Genomic DNA, 6,398 nt, shown 5'->3' with positions numbered 1-6,398 from the left:
AGATACAACGAATCTACTGGGAAAAAAGCCCAGATACAACGAATCTACTGGGAAAAAAGCCCAGATACAACGAATCTACTGGGAAAAAAGCCCAGATACAACGAATCTACTGGGAAAAAAAGCCCAGATACAACGAATCTACTGGGAAAAAAAAGCCCAGATACAACGAATCTACTGGGAAAAAAGCCCAGATACAACGAATCTACTGGAAAAAAAGCCCAGATACAACGAATCTACTGGGAAAAAAGCCCAGATACAACGAATCTACTGGGAAAAAAAGCCCAGATACAACGAATCTACTGGAAAAAAAAGCCCAGATACAACGAATCTACTGGGAAAAAAGCCCAGATACAACAAATCTACTGGGAAAAAGCCCAGATACAACGAATCTACTGGAAAAAAAGCCCAGATACAACGAATCTACTGGGAAAAAAGCCCAGATACAACGAATCTACTGGAAAAAAAAGCCCAGATACAACGAATCTACTGGGAAAAAAGCCCAGATACAACGAATCTACTGGAAAAAAAGCCCAGATACAACGAATCTACTGGGAAAAAAAGCCCAGATACAACGAATCTACTGGGAAAAAAGCCCAGATACAACGAATCTACTGGAAAAAAAGCCCAGATACAACGAATCTACTGGGAAAAAAAGCCCAGATACAACGAATCTACTGGGGAAAAAGCCCAGATACAACGAATCTACTGGAAAAAAGCCCAGATACAACGAATCTACTGGGAAAAAAGCCCAGATACAACGAATCTACTGGGAAAAAAGCCCAGATACAACGAATCTACTGGGAAAAAAGCCCAGATACAACGAATCTACTGGAAAAAAGCCCAGATACAACGAATCTACTGGGAAAAAAGCCCAGATACAACGAATCTACTGGAAAAAAAAGCCCAGATACAACGAATCTACTGGGAAAAAAAGCCCAGATACAACGAATCTACTGGAAAAAAAGCCCAGATACAACGAATCTACTGGAAAAAAAAGCCCAGATACAACGAATCTACTGGGAAAAAAAGCCCAGATACAACGAATCTACTGGAAAAAAAAGCCCAGATACAACGAATCTACTGGAAAAAAAAGCCCAGATACAACGAATCTACTGGAAAAAAAGCCCAGATACAACGAATCTACTGGGAAAAAAGCCCAGATACAACGAATCTACTGGAAAAAAAGCCCAGATACAACGAATCTACTGGAAAAAAAGCCCAGATACAACGAATCTACTGGAAAAAAAGCCCAGATACAACGAATCTACTGGAAAAAAGCCCAGATACAATGAATCTACTGGAAAAAAAGCCCAGATACAACGAATCTACTGGGAAAAAAAGCCCAGATACAACGAATCTACTGGAAAAAAAGCCCAGATACAACGAATCTACTGGAAAAAAAAGCCCAGATACAACGAATCTACTGGGAAAAAAGCCCAGATACAACGAATCTACTGGAAAAAAAGTTTATAGCTTTTAGAAGGCAAGGATAAAAACAAATTGTAAAAGTGAAGATTATCCCACATGCACTTTGTCACCCAAGGATCTGCATAAACTGCAGCCGGCCCATCTCAGCACCACTTCTTTTGTTTGTGCTTTTTCCTTATTGCTTTCTGTGTCTTTTTAAAAGGGTTTTTCCATCATTTTTTTAAAGTAATTTTTTCCGATATCTAAAGCATTTAAAATAGTGTACGACCCTGTGCAGGATATAATAGAGTGACATTTTAGCACACTAGGAATATTCTTATAGTGCCACTAGATGGCGCTCTAATCCTGCATGCAGTACTGATGCTCCTGTCGGTGCTGTTTCTATGAATATACATGGATGTTTGATGCCCAGGAGAGTGCAGAGCTGAAAGGGGAATCTGTTATTAAAGCAAATAAAATGTCAATATTGTGTTATGGAAAGTTCTGCAAATTAAAATACAATTTTGTGTTTTTATTGCCATTCAATACAAATCTGTTGTGGCCGCATGATGGTTCTCAGCTTGTTACAGTGCGATTAGCAGAGCTCTCTGATGTGGTATTTAGGCTCTGGGAAGTTATAACATATATGTTGATAGATCCAAAATAGTTTTACATCCAAAATTCAGTGCTGACTAATGTCACAGCATTTCCGACTTAAATGAATGTAACTAGATGAAATACTATTTTTGCTGCATGCAGCCACCACCAGGGGGAGCTGTTGATATGTGATTATGTACAACTAGTATTGGACCCAACCGCAGCAGTAGAAGTCTGTCTCCAGTGAGCGCCCTCTAGTGCCAGCTGTATGTAGCTGTAGTGAACTCATGCAGTGCTGGGTCTCAGAGCCGTTGCTGCCTTCTTTTATGGCTGATTTGTACCTGATATTCAATGTAGAATTTGATGAATCTGCACTAATTGTGAATATATATTACTCTCATTGTTTCTAAGATATGCTGGGCAAGTAGGTTATCTAATCGCTGGGATGAAGGACGTACAGGAAGCACAAATAGGAGACACTCTGCATTTACTGAAGCAGCCAGTGGCTCTGCCCGGCTTTAAGCCTGCGAAACCCATGGTGTTTGCAGGTGAGTTGAACCTTAATACAAATTAAATGGTCGCTGTACTTGATCCCATTCGATAGATAATGTGCAAAATCCCTTTATAAAGTTCAATTAAGTTGGAGTTACTTTTCAGGGGTTAGATAACCTAAAAGTGTCGGCCGGTAGGGTCTCCCTTCTGTCTAAGTGTAATTTGTCTCTAGCAGCAGAAACCCCCCTATATGGATTACCGGAAGTGGGGCTTGGCCTTCGTCTCTCTGCTCCTGCCTGTCAAACTGTATATGCAGGCTTAACAGAGATTCAGTCTTTCAGTTAATTGCAGGCATTTCATTAAGCAATGGCGGAAGCAATACGTGCTGAGTAATGAGAGAAGGGATGTCCCAGGACCTATAGTGCTGACAGAATGCTGATAAAGAGCAATCGTCCACTCCAAAAGAGTGGATGGCAAGTTACAGAGCATGTGTATTGGTACTGTTCCAGGACATACTGTTTTATCTACAGTCCATTTAGAATCAAAACTCTGTTCTACATAATATTGTACATGGAACAGAGTATTATGCCAATGTAACGGCAACACGCATCGAAGTCAAAATCTCGGCAGAATTACACCTATAGCCCCCTCAGACTATGCAAAACACCAATTGAGCTTTAACAACTTCAGCTCAAGTGCTCAAAAACTGTGTAACGGGGTCGGAAAGCTATTGTACAGTATATATTTTATTAGCGTAATATTAAAACCTGTATTACAAGAGCACTTAGTTCAAGATTCAGCCTCCAGATGGCGTGACATCAGAGATTAGACCCATCTGCAAGAGCGTCCTCAACAATGAATATATAGTCAATCACAAGGACTAGACGTGTAATGGATCAGTACAACAGTATAACGAGTGTTGTGTAGAGATGAGCGAACCCGAACTGTAAAGTTTGGGGTTCATACCGGACACCTAGCGTCCAATGCTGAACTCCGAACACTGACAAGTCCGTTTTAAGAGTGAGAGACCTCCTAGCCCTTACTACAACCATTTTACAGCATCAAAGTTTGTGTCTCCATTGTCTTCTATGGGGTTCGGGTTCAAGTTCTGGTACCCGAACCGAACTTTGGACTAAAGTTTGGTCGAAACCGAACATCCACGGGGTTCGCTCATCCCTAGTGTAGTGTAAATTCTACGTATTTTGTGCCTGAGTACCAGTAATGAGGAGATCCTTACCCATTATGTGCCTGCCACTCTCCTAAACACGCGTTTCACTTTTTTAGCTTCTTCAGAGGGACACAGAGTATACCAAACACTGCCCCCCAGGCACCAGATGTAACCCACTGTATCCATTGCTTTAAAGCTAAAGTTACAGCTATAGAATAGATTGACCTTGACAATTCAAGTGCTTTCTTGTGGGAAGTATGTGCACCTCCCGATCATTTCAGTGGAGAGCGACCATTCCCAGCCACCTCTATTGAGAATCCATGACCGGCACAGGCGCTGTACCCTCGCCTGTCACACTTTAGAAATCCTACTAATTCCTTGTAACAGCCAGGAACGCCTCCACGATTGGATTAGGAACGGTGATCACAGAGTAGATAAATGCCAGAGAACCTTTATTCTGCTGCCGCATTTTTCATCCCATTAGACTCGGCCTATTTTACAGAAGCCGAGATAATTGAGGAGAGATGTAAGGAAGGAACCTCACGATCCTCCAGGACTAGTCAGCTCAGAGCCGTGACGTGTGGACAAGGTTTTTCTACATTGTGGGGAATTTAGGGAGCGCTGCAGCAAGGGGGTTGGTAATGATACGCCACCGTGACACATAATGCATGGACTGTCTCCTCTCATTTGTTCTTTGAAGCTTGTTTTCCTCGTGAGTGATGCTCGGCGCATGAGAAAAGCCCAAACAATTAACATCAAATGGGTTTTCTGCGATTTGTAAAATCCTGCGCCTCGCTGATCCCCCGCTGCGGCTCCCCATAGGTGGATTATAATGAGGGCAATCGGGGCTACCGCCGGGGCCTCGGGTCTCTATGGCCGGATTGCCCTCATTATATGTGCAGCACCGCGGCACATACCGGCAGACAGTGGCGGGGGGGGGCCCCGGACCACTCCCCCAGCAGCGGTGCACAGCCGCTGCTTCTTCTTCGGCCGGGCCAGCACTGCAGCAGTTAACTTCCCTCTGCTGACCCGGCCGCGTCACTGCTAGGAGACACGGCCCTGTGCGCGGCCGTGTCTCCTAGCTGTGACGTCACGCAGTGCGCGCCCGGCCTGCACTGCTACTTACCACCGGAGAGGAGCAGGAGCCAGGAGGACTGGAGCCAAGCCGGGGGATGGTGAGTGTGTGTGTGTGTGTGTGTGTGTGTGAGTCTGTCTGTGTGTATGTGTATGTATGTATGTGTGTGCAGGCAGATATCATTGTGTGATGTCGGTTTATATGTATTTTTGTGTTTCAAATGTGTTTATGCGTGTATGTATATGTCTGTATATGTTTGTGTGTGTGCGTGACTGCGTGCGGCCTCCTGCTGAGTATAGATGGCGCCGTGTGGCCTCCTGCTGTCTCTGGGGGGGGCGCCGTGCTGCCTCATGCTGTGTATAGATGGCTCCGTGCGGCCTCCCGCTGTGTATAGATGGCACCGTGTGGCCTCCTGCTGTCTCTGGGAGGGGGCGCCGTGCGGCCTCCCGCTGTGTATAGATGGCTCCGTGCGGCCTCCTGCTGTGTATAGGTGGCGCCGTGCGGCCTCCCGCTGTGTATAGATGGCACCGTGCGGCCTCCCGCTGTGTATAGATGGCACCGTGCGGCCTCCCGCTGTGTATAGATGGCACCGTGCGGCTTCCCGCTGTGTATAGATGGCACGGTGAGGCCTCCCGCTGTGTATAGATGGCTACGTGCGGCTTCCCGCTGTGTATAGATGGCTACGTGTGGCCTCCTGCCGTCTATAGATGGCTACGTGCGGCTTCCCGCTGTGTATAGATGGCTCTGTGCGGCCTCCCACTGTGTATAGATGGCTACGTGCGGCCTCCCGCTGGGTATAGATGGCTACGTGCGGCCTCCTGCTGTGTATAGATGGCACCGTGCGGCTCCCTGCTGTGTATAGATGGCTATGTGCGGCCTCCCGCTGTGTATAGATGGCTCCGTGCGGCCTCCTGCTATGTATAGATGGCTACGTGCGGCCTCCCACTGTGTATAGATGGCACTGTGCGGCTCCCTGCTGTGTATAGATAGCTACGTGCGGCCTCCCGCTGTGTATAGATGGCTACGTGTGGCCTCCCGCTGTGTATAGATGGCTGCATGCAGCCTCCCGTTGTGTATAAATAGCTACGTGTGGCCTCCCGCTGTGTATAGATGGCTACGTGCGGCCTCCTGCCGTGTATACATGGCTACGTGTGGCCTCCCGCTGTGTATAGATGGCTACGTGCGGCCTCCTGCTGTGTATAGATGGCTACGTGCGGCCTCCCGCTGTGTATAGATGGCTACGTGTGGCCTCCCGCTGTGTATAGATGGCTACGTGTGGCCTCCCGCTGTGTATAGATGGCTACGTGCGGCCTCCCGCTGTGTATAGATGGCTACGTGCGCTCAATATTGAGTCATAAAATTACCTGCCAGGGACATGCGGATGTGAAGCGTTCTTCACATGCATTTCCGCATGCGGGTTGACAAGCGCTTTCCAAGCGATTTTAGCATCACTTGGAAAGTACTTGACAACTTGGTCACACTATATAAATCCATGCAACCGGCATGGATTTATATAGTGTGACCGTAAAAGAATGGTAAAAAATAAATATATAATTACCTTCTGATGGCCTGCCGACGTCAGCGGTCGCGTGACCCGTCACATGACTAAATGACGTCACGGCAGGTCCTTTTCAGACCATCGTGAGCTGCCGGCAAGCC

The sequence above is a fragment of the Phyllobates terribilis genome, unplaced genomic scaffold, assembly GCF_046119375.1.
Source record: "Phyllobates terribilis strain yellow unplaced genomic scaffold, ASM4611937v1 Scaffold_254__1_contigs__length_2825407, whole genome shotgun sequence".
Classification (NCBI taxonomy): domain Eukaryota; kingdom Metazoa; phylum Chordata; class Amphibia; order Anura; family Dendrobatidae; genus Phyllobates; species Phyllobates terribilis.
Note: the sequence above shows the minus strand (reverse complement) of the source record.